Source organism: Crocodylus siamensis, chromosome 4 (assembly GCF_052110815.1).
Source record: "Crocodylus siamensis isolate JL-2025a chromosome 4, ASM5211081v1, whole genome shotgun sequence".
In the NCBI taxonomy this organism is placed as follows: Eukaryota; Metazoa; Chordata; order Crocodylia; family Crocodylidae; genus Crocodylus; species Crocodylus siamensis.
This window is the reverse complement of record NC_143398.1, coordinates 47,721,427-47,738,066: the sequence shown is the minus strand read 5'-3', so window position 1 is coordinate 47,738,066 and position 16,640 is coordinate 47,721,427. Positions and strand designations below refer to the sequence as shown.

The 16,640-nt window shown below is 41.0% G+C and overlaps 1 protein-coding gene across 4 annotated transcripts in view; it reads left to right on the top strand.

Moving 5' to 3' along the window:
• MET (MET proto-oncogene, receptor tyrosine kinase) overlaps positions 1-16,640 on the top strand; it is a 129,290-nt gene that overhangs the window by 7,333 nt on the left and 105,317 nt on the right. The gene's annotated exons all lie outside the window — the stretch shown is intronic.

The window sequence follows — 16,640 nt, the reverse complement described above, 5'->3', positions numbered from 1 at the left end:
TGACATCTTTTAATGAGGACCCAATAATGATATAAGAATAATAACAGCCACTTAATAGGTAGGCAACCTTCAATCCTCTGGATTATGTTGTACACCTAAGAGCTCTAGTTAGGTGCCTGATTAATCTGTTTGTGGCTAACAAGTCCAACTCAAGAGCAACAAAGCTTATTACAAGTTTCACAGATCCATATGTTGTCTGAGTTGTTGTCCAAGTTTACAGCATGCTGCTTTCTTTCTCACTTTGCTTCCAACCTCTGGATCAAAGCTGCTTCATGTTGAGCTGCACCCAGTGCCAGATGTTCCTACCAGATAGGACAAGATTTTGTGTGCTCCTCTCAGCTTTCTGCATCAGTGTTGAACAACTTCATATCATCTTTGCATACATTGTGGTACTGCCGTAGAGGGCAACCCTACTTTCTAGTTTGCTATACAAAAATCTTATAATAGAAAATATTCTTGGGAATGCGGTTTCCTCCCATACCCCTGACATGGCCAATCCAGTGTAACCTCCTCTTCTTGATAGTGGTTTCCAAGTGTATCAGTCCTGTGTGCCCCAGTACCTCTGTGTTTGGTATTCTGTCTTCCCACTTCTCAGGATTTTATCCAGATATCTCATGTGGAAGCTGATCAGTCTCTTGATGTGACTGGCATATATAGTCCACGTTTCTGAACCATATAGCAGAGATGACAGCACACAAGTCTCATAGATTCACATCTTCACCTTAGCTGATAGTTTGCTGTTATTCCACGCACATTTCTGTAATAGTCCAAAATTCTTTGCTTTTCCAGTTCTGTTAGTCAGTTCAGTCTGAAGGTCAAGATTCCTCCTGATCATAGAACCCAGGTAGCAAAAGCTGTCAATGACACCAAGAGATTTATCCTCCAGACTGATGTAAGGTATTGGTTTGTCATCTCTTGGTACATGATTACAGTCTTCTTGAGTCTAATTGCCATCCCGAAGCTCTTGCATGATTCAGAAAATCTGAGTAAGAGCTTTTGCAGGGAAGATTCACTGTGGGCAATGAAGGCCATGTCATCCTCAAACAGGGAGTCCCTCAGGACCAGTTCTTTCACCTTGTTTTTTGCTTTAAGCTTTACTATGTTAAATAAGCCTCCATCTAATCTGTTTCAAAGATAAATGCCATCATTGCTGTCCTTGAATGCATGAAGAAGCAGGAATGAAAAGTTAAAAACATAGAGGCTTAGGCACACTCCTGGTTCACCCCATTGTTGATGTTAAAGGCATTTGATTCTTTGTTTTCATACACTTGCCTTCATACCTCGATTTAATGAGCAAATGGTGTTCAACAGTTTGGGGAGATGACCCAGTTTCTTCAGAACAGTAGAAAAGCCCTGTCTGTTGACTGTATCAAAGGCCTTCATCAAATCAGTGAAGGCTATGTACAGTGGTATTCATTTTCCTTTATACTTCTCTTGCAGTTGCTTGACCAAAAATATCATATCAACAGTGGAGGCTGCTGACTTTCAGGATAGATTCCTTCACCTAGAGATTTCAAACTAGGAAGTGTGATACGAATGACAATTTTTCTTCAATAAGGTGCAACAGGGAGATATTTCTATAGTTGTCACAGTTACTTCTATCACCTTTGTTTTTGTATAACTGTACAAACTTAGCATCTTTGAAATCTTGTGGTACCACTTCCTCTTTCCAACAGAGCTGTATAACTTCATGAAGCTTACGAAGTAATTCATCATTGGCACATTTGTAGATTTCAGCAGGCAAACAGTTGTTTCCAGATGCCTTGTTCCCAGGAATCAATTTAATGGCTTTCTGCAAATCTTATAATGTCGACTCACTGTTCAAATCCATCGTAACTTCAAACTGTGGTAATCCTTCACATTCTTCATGTTTGATTTCAGTCTCAGTGGAGTATAGAATTCCATAGAGTCCAATCCAGTGCTCGAGTTGTTTTTGTTTATCAGTAATGACATTTCCGTTTAAGTCTTTCTGCTGAGCTGTTTTCTTTTTGACTGGACCAATTGCTCATTTGATGCCTCTGTACATGCTGTGGCTATCACCTGCATCAGCTGCTTTCTGTGAGTAACTTCATATCACCACAGTTTTAGTTAAAAATCTTGTGTACACCTCTTTGCATTTCTCTTTGAGCATTTCTCATATTTTCCAGGGTTACAGTGTTAGGAGATTTCTTATAGTTGGTTACTCTGTTTTTTTGTTTTCTACCAGTGGTAGAAGGGTTTCAGAGTGGTCTTCAAACCAATCTGCATTTTTTGCCAAACGCTCTTTACAGCAGCATTGTACATGTTGGTTTTTAAGCCTTCCCAAGCTTCAGTGACTGAATTGTTAGGTAAACTTGTTTTCACAACTTCTTCACTGAATAGTGTGCATTTTTGTATGTCTTTAGTTAAGCTAATATGTTTCTGAGGATAACTGGTGTTTTGCTATGGTGGATCTTTTTGACATTGATTCTGACTTTGCAGCAGAGTATGGCATGGTTAGTATTACCGTCAGCACTGTGATAAGACCTCATATGCAGGATTTATTTTGGGTGGTTATGTCTGGTCAGTACTAGATCTAATTGGTGCCAGTGACATGATCTGGGATATTGCCATGATTTCTTGTGATTTTCCCAGTGAAGTAGGGGTTCGTAACAGAGATTTTGACTTGCATAAAGTTTTAACACTCCCTGGCCATTTTCATTCATATTACTAATTCTGTGTTTGCCCAGAATACCAGGCGAACTCTTGCATTGAAGTCATATAATGGTCTCATTTCTATGAGTTTTCTTAATTTCTTCTTCAAGTTGTTGGTAGAAAACCTTCTTGCTTTTGTCACTTGCTTGAAGGATAGGCACACAAATACTAAACAACATGATAAAGCTGTTTTGTTTATGCACTCTGAGCATCGTGAGTCAAATAGATATAGCAATGGGGCATTCACAGAAAGATAGTACACTGTTTTTAAATAGCAAAAACCTATCCCCTGCTCTCTCTTCTCCTGCTGGCTTCCCATGCCAGAATGTGGTGTGATCATTCTCTTGGAAAGAACCTGTAACTAATTCGTAGTTTAGTAGTGTTGTTTTGCATAAATCAGAGTCCAAATCAAACCCAGGGGTCAGAGTCCAAGCATTGCAGCATGCAAGTCCCTTTATCATTTTGGCCACTACAGATCAAAACACTACGTGGAAACAAAAATTGCCTGACATCTCTTAACAAGGATTCAATAATTATATAACAATAATAACAGCCAGTTAGTGACCAGAGATTTAACTAACAAGTCTCTACGATGCCACCCTATGCTATCCTCTGCTTGATTTCAGACTAACTTGGCTAACCACCTCTGTGCCCAGTTACAATCAGAATTGCAGACTCCTGTCTGTTTTTTTCTTTTTGAAGTCTGTTCTCACCCCCCACTTTCTGTTTTAACCAAAATGCTTTAGGAAAATTTGTCTGGATTTTAGTGTGTGCTAACTTAATCTGTACAATTTATAATAATGTAACAGAAATCCATATTCATAGAGGTGCAACTTTTTGCTCTCTTTCACACTTGTGTAAATCTGAGAAAACTTCAGACTGCATTTTGCTCTAAATATATCTTGATATAGCAGTTAGCAGAGTTGTCCCTGTATTTCTGCTTTGATATATAATCTAAAGCAGAATTAGGATCTCTGCTCTAAAAGAACATGGTATTATTTCATAAGTATTTTCATGTAACTAGGACCTCCCCAACCAAAAAATCAGCTTTTTATAATTAATCTTGGGGAAGTGGGATAAAACAAGAGAGAGAGAGAGTTTTATTAAATACAAGAAAAAGTGATAGTACTTGAATACATGCCATAAATTGTTTAATTACCTCTTCAGAATGTCATTTGAAAATGTTAAATGAATTTTTGAACTAGTGTTCAGGTTCTCTGGCAATTTCTAAATAATGGATTTTCATTTTAAACACTACAGTAAAAGTTGTGTTAACTAGCATGAGTGGGGTAAGGGGGGTGCCAGGTATCTAAAAATTCTGGTTATGTGAGGCAGGGGTTTTCAACCTTTTTGAAAACCCCTGTAGAGCAGGGGTGGGTGTGTGGTGGCAGCAGCACAGGGTGGTGGGTGGTGGCCAGCGGCCATGTGCTAGTTTCCTCCCTGATGGACATTACATTTATCCTAATTTAACATGGAACATCTTTGTAACTGGTTTGTCTCCTGCTTTTAAAATGGAATGGGTAATATATATCCTAGATTCCAGAGCTGTCCCCTTCCCGATCCCAACAATCAGCTGATTGTTGCAATCAGGCAGAAAGCAGCCCTGTGGTCTCTGACACAGCCACCCCATGCTCAGTCTCTGGGATCAGGAAGGAGGCTGCCCCAGGTCCAAATTCAGGCACCCAATTCAAGCCCCAGATCATTGGGACTGGATGAGGGCAGCCCCAGGGTCTGGGACATGGCCACTATCTGCCTGATTCCCATGGATCAGCTGGGCAGGGACAGCCCCTGTCACAGGGTACCTAAAAAATCTGTTGATATAGGCTGCTCAATGGGCAATCTGCCCAGCTCTTGCCCGCCATGCTTTGATGTTAGTTGTTATTCAGTGCAGGAAGCTGCCCTGTTCTCATTACGATGACCACACAGATTATGGTCTTGGCCTTATAGGCCAGTTGCATGGCTCTGTACCTCTCCTATACCACCCCCAATGCTTTGCAGATGGCATCCTTATAGATGGTCTACCACTTGCTGGTGAAGACCCTGGCTGGGGAGCAGGGAAACAGGTGGAAAAGGTAGTGGCATTGAATTCAGTAAAAACTTGAATAAGAATAGTTCTTTCTCTGAAAAACTATAAACTGAAGAACTTTAAACACAGCATGGGCAGCATGTTTCTGCTGACCCCAAGGTCTCTGGGATTTTCAATCCAGAATAAGAGCAGCAGGACTGTGCAGGGTTGCTTGTCACTTCCCCTTCCTACTTCCAGGTGCCTCTGGGATTTGTAATCCACAGTTGCAACCAGCATTAAGCCAGCAGGGCAGGGCAGCTCTGTACTTGGAAGAAGGTGAGTTTAATCCCCCTTCCTGGCCCCAGACCCCAGCTGTGGTTTGCCTGGGGGAGTAGTTGGGGGAGGGGGCGCAGTGAGCCAGCCACTGAGGCCAGTGACCCAGCTGCTAGGGAGCAGAGGAGCAGAGTCAGCCCTGCTTTCTGGAGGAGACACCACAGCCCAGCCTAGGGCTGCAAAGCATGCTGGGATGCTGGAGGACTTCGATTTAACTTGAACCAGGAAAGGGGTCTGGGACAAAAGTTTCATAAATGGTTTGATCTAACTCAACTGATACTACATCCAACCAGGTTTATTTTAAACCAGTTTCAGCCATTTTGAAACTGGTTTATGTGCACTGAACTTCTGTTACAGTTTTAAACTAGTTTCTAATCACTTAAACCAGTTTGTGTAACTGCTGTCCCTAACCTGTGGGCCCACCCTCTCACAGCCCTCTATAGATTGCTTCCTGTCTCTGGGTTCACCCACAGCCCTCCATAGGTTTTCCCAAATGCAGCCTCTTCTCTGGGTGCATCTGGACCCTTCAATAGGCTCCAATACCCTGACCCACTCACTGGGTTCACCCAGACCCTCCACTAGGTCTCCCAAACACTTGGCTTCTCTCTCCAGGTTAACTTGGCCCCTTAGACCCATACCCCCTCAGGCCCACAGACTCTCCGCCTCTCTCCAAGGACTTACCTATCCTCTCACTAGGCCCCTATGCACTTAGCCTCCTTCTCAGGGTTCTGGACCCCAACACTGGGTCCCCCAGGAACCTCCTCTATCCCCTTAGTTCCTACTCAGATTTCCAGATGTCATTCTCCTTGCTGGCATTCAGGAGTGGCAGCCTTCCTGCTAAGTGATGTTCTTTCACCAGCTCCTAAGATGTTACTACCAGACCTAGTCTCAGGGTCTGGGCTTATACCCTGTCTAAACCCAGCCCTCCTCCAGTCAGGTGACTGCCTTAATTAGGCCCAGCCTCACCTGCCAGTCCCCTGGGTCATCTGACTACAATTAGCCCTGACCCCCACCTGCCAGTGGCTCAGCAGACTGCCAGCCCCTTACAGTGGCAGGCACATCAAGTGCCATGCCACACCCCCATGTCCAAGACATAGCTGCCCTCTACTCATTGAAAGACGTGCCAATGCAGCACAGTGTTGGGGAATGGTTCCATGATGAAAGGCATGCTGGTGCAGCCTGGCAACTTGCTAAAATGTGAGGAACCCAGCATCAGAGACAGGGGACAAGGACCCAGAGCCTCGGCTCCCCATGCAACTTAAAAGAACACTGTGGAAAGCACAGCATTGGGGATGGGTCCTTGTAGAATTGCATCCTTTGAAATCCAGTAGACCTCATGTTAGCAGGTAACCAATGCCACATTTCCTGTGGTGCCCTTTGAAGGTCCAGACATGGGGAGACTGGTATTAGGCACCCAGTCCCAAATGATGGGTTCACTATGTACTGATACAGGAGACCTTTGCCATTTGCAGGGGATATGTTCTTGATATCCCTGAGAATGGTGAAATCCACAAATAAGGCGACTGGGAAGGGGCAGGGGGGCATAACTGTGCTGGTGGCGGCAGGAGCATGGCAGTGGCAGTGGGACCACAGTAGCAGCAAGCACAGAGCTCCTGAGGAGCTCCTGTAAGTGTATTTAAGATGCGGGTTTGGCATTCATGAATATTTGAACTGCAAATGCCAAACCTGCAAAAAGTGAGGGTTTCCTGTAATTGCATGATTGAAATCTGGGGAATTTTATCCCCAGTTCTAAAAGTTGCACATCCTGCCATGCATGTCTGGTGTGGCAGGACCAGATTTTTGAGAAGGGGGAGGGGGAGAGAAGAGCGGAGATCAGGCAAAAAATTCCTCAGATCCCAATTGTGTGATTATGTTATCATCTGCCAGAGGCCTCATTTTATGCTTGGACGTATGCTTAACTCCTGGTGAAATCACTGGGGGCTGTGAGATTGTGTTAGGGGACAAAATTTGTCTTAGAGTGACTGATTGCAAAATTTATCTTGACTGTTGTTTTAACCCTTCTGATGAAGGCAGTCCTTTCTATGTACGCTGCCGTTACCTACAGGTAAATGTTCAAGGACAGCGTGTTGCATCAGAATGAGTTTTGTACTTGTTTGTGTAGCCCAAATTCACATGGTCAGCTAATTGTCATACAGGCAGCTTCTGTCTGCTTTAGAATGAAATCTACCTACCAGTCAGGAGAAACTCCCATCAGTGTCAGTTTGGGTGCTGCAAGTGTACTGAGAGCACTGTGATCTTGTTTGCCAGTTTTTCCCCCAATCCTCAATATTGGGGAATACAAATACAGTTCTACTGTGCTTATTTTGTCTAGTGCTACTGTCATTATCCATGCACATAAGATAGGTAGGAAAACAGCCCAATGCCTATGTTATTTGGAACCTGGTTGTACTCAGCATCTCTAAAAAGAGTAAGCCCGAGTCTTAAACAGCTTCTTGTTGGCAGTTACTGAGCTCTGCAGAACTTTCTCCCTTCTTCTGATCCCACTGAAGTCCTTCTTTAAAGTCTCCAACCATGTGTCCATTGTGAAAAAATTCTGCAACATTTAATACAATATGAAAAACTTCCTGTAAGTGTTTTGAGCTGTCCTGTAGAATCTAATAGGATATTCTCATCATGCTATAGAATTCAATAGATTTTTTAAAAATTCTCACCATAGGATGGTTGACACATTCCATTTAATTCTATGGAACCTGAGGGGTCATGTCTTTTTATCACAATTTAAGGCAGTGTTCTCAACCTTTTTAGACTTCAGGCACCCCACAGTAGACTCAAGGCAACCCTCAGTAGACTTGAGACACATCTCAGAAAATACCAGGTCTTGGTTTTCATTTGTATTTGACTACAGCAAAATAATAGAGCAATTCTTCTGTTGCAAAAAACTCAGAAGGACCACAATGTCAGAATGCTTTTAACACTATGGATTCCTATTTGAAATTTCTGGTTTTGTCTTGTGAATCATGTTTTAACACCTAACAGCCCTAACATTGCATGACACCCCATGGCACCCTTGAAAGGATCTCACAGTACCCTGACTGAGAATCACTGGTGTAAGTCCAGTAACTTTCCAGGTTGTGGACCGGATTGACCCAGTTTGAATTAGAGGCAGGCTGGTGTATGGCAGACGAGTGCTTAGGACTCAGTTGCTGCTGGCATCACTTTTCCCCATGGCAACATGTGGAGAGGTCCATAACTGTTGATTTTCCACACAGTGGTGGGGGACTTCGGCAGCAGTTGCTTTCCTCTGCTGCCATGGGGATGAGTGCTGGCTGTAGACACTCCCCATGTAGGTACTGGGAAAAGCAGCTGAAGCGGCAGCTGCATTCTAGCACCTGCCCAGTGCACACCCACCCCGATCTGAATTGGGTCAGTCTGGCTGCTGAAGCTCTACAAACTGGATCTATACAAGCTGGATCCAGCCCGTGGGCTGAAGGTTGCTGATCACTGGTCTGTGGGATTTGTCCATAAGGGTCAGGCTCTTATGTGTGTGGAAGTGGCAAATTGCCAGGAATGTGCCTGTGTAAAAAGAGGCATAATGTAGCAGCAGCCCCTTTCCCCTCCTACCAACCCCTAGAACTCTTGCAAGTAATTCAGACCCTTCCAATGATAGCTACTGTAAAACACTATGAAGGAGCAATCTCTATAGGCATTCTGCTGAAAGAGCTCTGAGAGCTGTGGTGGAGATGCCTAAAACACAGCACAGAACATATATAGCTCTATATGGATTTCAGCGCAGGACCTGCTACTTTTTAGGGTTAAATCTCCAGTTTTTTCCATGAGATGGGAAGAAAAAATATAGTCATTATCAGTCTGAAGGATTATTAACTGTCTGTGAACCTGCCCTTGTATTTTTTTACTTTTCTGAGAACAAAGATAGAAAATGAATTAAATAATTTCTTTCACAGTACTTAAACTGCCATGATGAAATATGCTTGCAAATACTTCAGTGTCATGTTTGTAGCTTAATGAAAGTAATTGTTTTTTCTTTCAAATTGAGAGGTTTTGTATGAAATGCTTTGAGATAGGTAGATATATGGTTTTACTTGCAAAAAGTATATAATTTTCTGCAAGTAATACCATAATCCTCTCCTAAACTAAACATAAATTGAACCAAACCACCTCAGATAAATACACATAACTTCCCAGCTTGCACTGGCTTTGGTGGGAGCTCTTTCCACTTTCAGAAAATAGTATGTGGCTTCACGTTCCTTCTGGGCAGAAGAGAAGGTAATACAACCAGTGAATTGTATCTCTACCATACACAACATCGTTCAGGAAACGGCACTAAACAGTAAGAAATGACTGAAGAATAAGGACATACCTGTTTCTCTACTAGATTACGAGTATATCTTTTGCATTTTTAAAGGCTAGTCTCAACATAAGTTATTTACTAAAATATACTTGCATGTTATTAATGGGGCTAAAAGACAATCAATCAAGTGTTTGAGCAGTCACTATATTTATAGGGCTTCCAAAGATACCTAAAACAATAAGGCCTCTTGTCCATTAGTGAGTTACTTGGAAATGTAATGTGTTTTTCATTCATTATTTGGAGGGTAATGATTTTCTTCATTAACAATATATAAGAATTTTAAAGATTTACTCTCCTTCATCTATCTTCCTTGTGACTCATTTGCTGCACATTCCAATTATGTCTTGTTCATTCTAAATGATACAATATTGAGATTCTGTCATCTTACTAGATCTCTTAGGCTGTTTTAAGAATCCATTTCTCCAGTCCTTATTCAGCTAAGCAATTATTAGTCATAGGAACACTGTTTGTATAAGGACAGAGGCTGGGCCTTTAGTTACTCAGGCAAGTTCACACAAAAAGAATATACTTGTCCAAATGGATGTGTGTTTTTAATCAGTTCCAAGAACAGGCCTTAGCACACGAATCTAGGTGCATAATAACTTAGTTCCACTCTGCCCCAACAGTTGTAGCCTGTGCCAATCAAAGTCCCACTACTGAACCCTTATCCAAGTGAGTATTCCTTAGTTGCATAAGCTGTTCAATTTGTGATAGGGGCTTGGTACACAAGAACACTGACAAGAAATCGCAGTTGATTTCCCAGCCTCTGTCACTCAACCCCATTATGTGACCTGGGAAGTGATAGTGCCTCAGTACTGGTTAGGCTTCATCTGGAGTTCTGGGGTCCACATTTTAAAAAGGATGTGGAGAAGTTAGAGGCCCAGAGATGAGTGCGAAAAATGATAAAGGGCTTGGAGCAAGTCATACAAGGAGAGACTAAAGGGCTAGGCATGTTCAGCTTATGGAAGAGGTGTTTAAGAAGGGACATGATAGCAGTCTTCAAATAACAGAAGGGCTGCCATAAAGAAGGAGGGAGAATACCTTTTCTTTGTTGCTGTAGAAAGCAGGATGTGTACCAATGTCTTGGAGTGGCAGCAAAATAGGTTTAGACTGGATATCAGGATAAACTTCTTCACTGTTAGAATAGTGAGGCAGTGACATAAATGCCAAGGGCATTTTATAGAACCGCCATCATTGGGGGTTTTCAAGAAGAAGCTGAATAAGCATTGGTCAGGGATAGTCTAGGTTCTGGAGTAACTCTGCCTGAAGTGCTCTATGAAGAGCAACAGTTAGAAACCTAGGAGCCCCTCTACCCATGGATTGCTGGGGGATCGAGAATTTCTGTGCATCGCAGAGCAGAGATATTTGAGAGGACTAGGCTCAGCAGCAGGAAAATGAAGAACTCTGCAGTGAAAGAAGATTTCAAGAAATGGGATAAGTTTATGGAGGGGAAACAGAAAGAGTACTTCTGGCTCTCCAGCTAGGGTGTGAGATATGTGGAGTTATGCTTGCTGGCCCCAGGTTGCAGAATAGAGGGTGTTTGGTCTTTCCCATGCTTCTGGGCTTTGCTGGTTGCCACATGGGACTGGGAAGGAATTTTTTCCCTGCCTACTGCGACAAAGATTAGGGATTTTTCTACCTTCTTCAGAAGAATTAGCCGTTGGCTACAGCAAAGGCTGGGTCTGGGCTGGGTGTGGGGAGGGGGGTTGCTTTACTCTGTAGTTGGGGAGGGAGGGGGATGGAGATGGAGGCATGGCCCTTTACTTGGAACTCTTTGGTGTGTTTTAATAAATCTTGCACTGGTGAGACACTGACTGCCCTTGATAGGTATCTGTGGAGGGTTAGGGTACTCCTGGCATTTTTGACAGGGTTGACTGTAGTTTTAGAAATAGGTTAGACAAGTATGAGATGGTTTGGATAGTGTTGATGCTATCAGGGATTGGACAGGGTTTGGACTAGATGACCTTCTGAAGTTCCTTCCAGTGCTACGTTTCTATGATTCTTGTGATAGAGTTCAGTAATTGAAGTAATAAATGCTGTGGTGTTACTTTCTAGTTACTTATTTAAGTCAGCCCTATCCAAAATTGTGAGCATTGCAAAAGTACGTCTTAAATGAAGAGCTGAGACCAAATACAGATCCATCAGTTTCACATTTACCATCTTATCTTGCCACTGGTCACACCCCCTATGCCAGTGAGCTCTGGTGCACCCCTCTTTTCAAAATCTTACATCCAGTTCTGGGAGGAGGGACTCCAGAAGTGTCTGTTGAATTATTTGGATTTTAGTTCCAGTTTTTTGCAGACATACTGGGTGAACTTGAAACAATAATTCATCTCTGTGCTTCTTTTCTTGATATGAAAACTAATAATGGAAATTCCTAACTATCCCACAAGGGTGTCAGTGATGTATTGTTTAAAATTTGTGGATAAAAGGCACTATATATGTGGTTGTGTACTTTTGTCTAGAACAGAACCCAGCATATGTATTCCAAAACAGATTCTAAATGCCATCTTAAATACACACCTTCTTTTCCTACATGTGACGTGGAGCAGTGGTTCTCAACCTTTTTAGACTCACGGCACCCTGGTTGACTCAAGGCACTCCTTGGAAAATGCCACATCTTAATTTTCACTTTTTTTTACTACAAAAAAAGAATAGAGCAATTCTTATGTTGTAAAGAAATCAGAAAGACCACAGCAGGGCAGAATATTTTTAAGACTATGATTTCCTGTATGAAATCTCTGAGTTTATTTTGTTAATCATGTTTGTACACCTAACAGTGTTATTATTATATAGCAGCAACCTGGTTGAGAATCACTGGCCTAGACACACAACAAGTAAATTTAGCACATGGACAAAGAGGCACAACAGTAAAGGAATGCTGTTTTCCCCATATTTAAGAGGTATTCCTGCCAAACTATGCCCTTTGTATGACTGAATTGAATAAATGTAAACATCTTGTGGTTGTCTGCACTAAATGGAGACACTATAATTTTCCTGGAACATTATTCCTTTTTTCCTGAAAATACAAGCTAGCAAACCTGACTAATGCAGAGTTTATCTCCACCTGTTTGACTATCCTAAATTCCTAGTTTTTACCTTCATTTGAGTTTACGCTGCATGCTCAGATCTCTATTAAAATACAGGAAAGGTATTGGAAACCTTTCCCTTTTTGTAGCAAAACTAACAACCTTACAAGCTGGAATGGTAATATGAATGGAATGATTTATAAAATGAAAGAGAAGCAAAGGTTGATAACAACGTGTAACCAAGGGAGCATATAGATATGATCAAAATATTATAATAGCAATTAGGATGCTCGTGCAAGGCATTCCTGGGGATTGCTGCTGTACTTGAGCCAATAATTCTTTCTACCCAGTCATTAATTTAAAAAAAATATCATGCACATCAGTAATTGTTGCTTGCACAGTATGTTATCGGTACACAGAGCCCACATGGAGGATCACATCAGCATACATTAAAGCTAGTTACTTGTCTACAAGTTCCTGTTTGTTTCATACGTAATATGATAATATCACAATGCTGAATTTATCTGTCTGGCACAGCCGTGAAAGAAATGTAGTTATCTGCTTTCCCCTCCCCACCCCTTCAGAGGGTCCTTTGGGTAGTTTTGAACAATTGTTTCTCTGTTGTAAGGGCTGACATGAAAGAGCTGCAGCCTCACCCATCTTAATCAATGGGTCTGTTGGACTATAAGGATTGTTAGTGAGGAGATGCAGAATGAAGGGATTTCAATATGCTGATGACACCTTGCTTCATAACATCATCTCCTCTAATCCAGAGGCTAGAGTTGAACCACTTTCAGTATGTGAATGATGTGCAGGTTAAAAATAAACTGGTTACAGCCTAGGCTACCTAAAATAGGCAGTGGATATGATTATGTCTATCATTATTTGGTCGGTGATGCGCATACACTTTTTGATTCCAAAGTAAATAGTTTGAGGGTATGGTTAGATTCCCAGCAGCTTTTGACTGAGTAGGGGGAAATGTCCTGGGTGTTTGCTTTGCCACCTGTGTTTGGTTGAGATATTGACTTTTTTATATGGACCTTGGTTTGTCACAGCAAGATTAGATTATTACAGTCCACTCCATGTGAGCCACACCTTCACTCCATTTATAAACTAAGTTAGTGCAGACCTATTTGATAGGATGATTATTTCATTGTAAGCTTTATCTTTGTTCTGGATTTTAACTAGTGGTGTGTACAACATGAAATATGACATGACAGAGTGCCTGTTCCAGTCTTCAGGACCCAAGACCCAGTTTTCCACCCTTATGTTGAAATTACTTGCATATGCAAGTTGTTCTGCTGAATTATTTGCTACCAAGACACATTATTTGCTGTTAAAGCAGGTCTTGAGCCTCTAGTACAACTAGAATTATTTCAGTGTTGCTAATGGTAAAGAACCACAATAACACCACAGGTTTTCTTGTAATGAACCCGAGCAAATGCTGACTGGTATTCCAAATGAACAGAACAGATTAATAGTGTTACACTGTTCAAAGCTACCTTCTATTGTTCTGCTTCTGCTAAACCATAATACCTTTTTAAAGAAAAGCTCCTTAGTCTTGTGCATCTGGATGTGGACAACTACCAATCCTGTATTTACAAGTCTCAATCCACACGGAAATGTTAATGGTATCACATGTTAAAAATTAAAGCTATGTATTTTTATACATTTATTTCTTGGTTTGCAGTTATTCTTTCAATATTTTTAGTCTCCTTGTAGTCTCTGTTCATTATGAGTTCGGTTCATATCCCTTACACTGAGTGGCACTTCCTCATGCGAGTAGTCCCATTGAACTTCAAGAAGGGATGCTGTATTCCACCTTTTAAATTAGGCTTTTTGAACAATGCATCACTGTTGAACTGTTCCATTCATTTGGAATGTACCAGGTAGCACTTGTTGATGTCCATTATGGGGGAACCTATAGTGCCATTGTAACCCATCACTACCAGAAGCAATTCAATAAATCTAGTTGTGCCAGAGATGCAAGACTTACTGTGGCTTTGGGATGTTAAGCACTCCAGTGGGCTTCAAAAGAAAATGCCATGACCTGTATTGTACTGCGGTATACTTACAGGAAATTAATGTTAAATGAGTAAAAGACTAACATTTCCTCTCTAGTAAAGGATAAATTCATGATCTTTCATTTTAGTACCTGTTAAAAATAAACCTGGCAAAACAGTGAATGTACTTTTACTGTAAAATATTCAGAATTATAACAATATATTGGACCTGTTAGTTGACTAAAATACTCGAGATTGTAAATATATCTGATTTCTACTCTACTGTTCTCTTGTATCTTACAAAGAGCCTCTAGATCAGCTCAACAAGCTAATGAATGCAGTCTCCCCAGTCATAAGAACTGACCGATTCATTTAGTAGTAAATCTTTCGGCTTCTACCTAGTCCACCATTGCTCTTTTACCGTTTTTCTCTACTATGCACATAGCTTACAAGAGGGACTATCCCACATACTAATATATGCTACTCTGGTTAGCCTTTGCTTTGCCAGTACATTGCACCAGTTCCATTAGAAATGTGTGCTCCATAGTGGTGGTGGAAGGCCATACATCTACATTGGGAACATGTACCATGTCAAGGTGTGCTCTACTACGTAGAAAACAGTGCCCTGTTAACTGAGGTTGGCTAACCCAAGTTAGCTAATTGAGATTAAAAGACAAGAGCAGACAAAGGATCTGGTCTTTTAAATTGGATTGAGTTCAACCCTGGACTTCCCTATAAGCTTAACTGAAGCTGAGTTAAAATGCAAGTTCCCTGATCTTCACTGTACTTTGAGTTTGCTGTAATTAGTGTTTGCTAATTGGTGTTAGTCTATCCAAATTAAAAATAGCTTTTTTTTAAAGTGTAGACATAGTCTTAGAAACCATTTCTAATTGTTTTCTAATATTTCTAACCATTTCTAACACATATCTAAATATGGCTGTGCTTATTGATGCTATCAGTCAAGTCAACTCGAGATAAACAGTATAGTGACAACAAACCCACTAAGAGCTTACTTGTGTTCAGCCTTATCATAATTTGCATATTGGTCTAACAAAAAGCACTTTCTCATAATGAATAAACAGAATATAAAAATCCAAGAATACTGAAACTTGAGATATTATGTGTACATTTATTTGATAAAATCAGTTTTTCTATAGTGATGATATGCAGTTATGAAAATACATTGTAGCATTCTAGGAACTGCTCTGCATTGTATTTTGTAAAATTAGTGGTTTCTTAGTAACAAGAAGTCTTACACTTGTCTTAATAACTGCTGTGTTTTACTTTTGTTTAGAAGTTAGAAGAGGCTACCATTTTGTGCATTTGTGTGCATTTGTGCTGATCATACATTGTGCCTTTACTGCATCTAACTTGAAATGACCTAAAAATAAGTCATTATTTTTGGTGTAAATATGCCATTGTGCACCGTTATATTTTCATATTTAATGCAGAAGTACTGTCATTTCCTTTTATATCATAAAGCAAGGAAAATTGAAATGTGCCGAACAACATGCGAAAATCTGACTGCGAATTCATTCTCTCAGTGTGTTTGGTTTCATGCAGTGCACTCAAACTAAAAAAGGAAAAGGGACCTTGTCAATACCAGTGCTTTGGGACAAGCACAACAGAGTTTCATGACTTCTTCAGAGGCTGCAGCCTTGAAATGATCTAGCAACCAGCCCATGTCTGGAATATCATTATAGTACCAGGTAATATCCACCTGGCCATCAAGACAAGGTATTGCACTTCAGTGCTTATGCAGTCCATCAGCTGAGATGAAATTTTTCAGTGGAAAAGTAAGCTATCAGCAAGCTAGTATTGATGGATGTTAGTCATTAGCACATAAGCTCCCAGTATCAAATAGTTTGAGAAAGCATCGACCACAACTTAAGAGTGCTAGTACTATTGGTATGACACATCTTGTTGCTGGCCACTAGTAATGGTTGACCAAAACCCATTGTCTCGTGTGATATGAGTTAGTGTCAGTTGAAGAACGAAAACGGGTATAGCATGACACAAACTTGGAAAATACCAGTTCACAAAAGAGAGAATCCAACCCCAGAAATAGCTCAGAAGCAAAAACCACAGGCCAAAAATACTAAAATACTTAGAAAAATAACAGAAATGGTGTTAAGCAAGTCAGAGAGAGGGTACAAAAACGCAAGCAGCATCCATCATCAAAATGTCACTTAAAAACTGACAGATTCTTTCATCTCAGCACCTGAAAAGTAATAACTAGTATTTTGTACCTGTACACAGAAGCAACA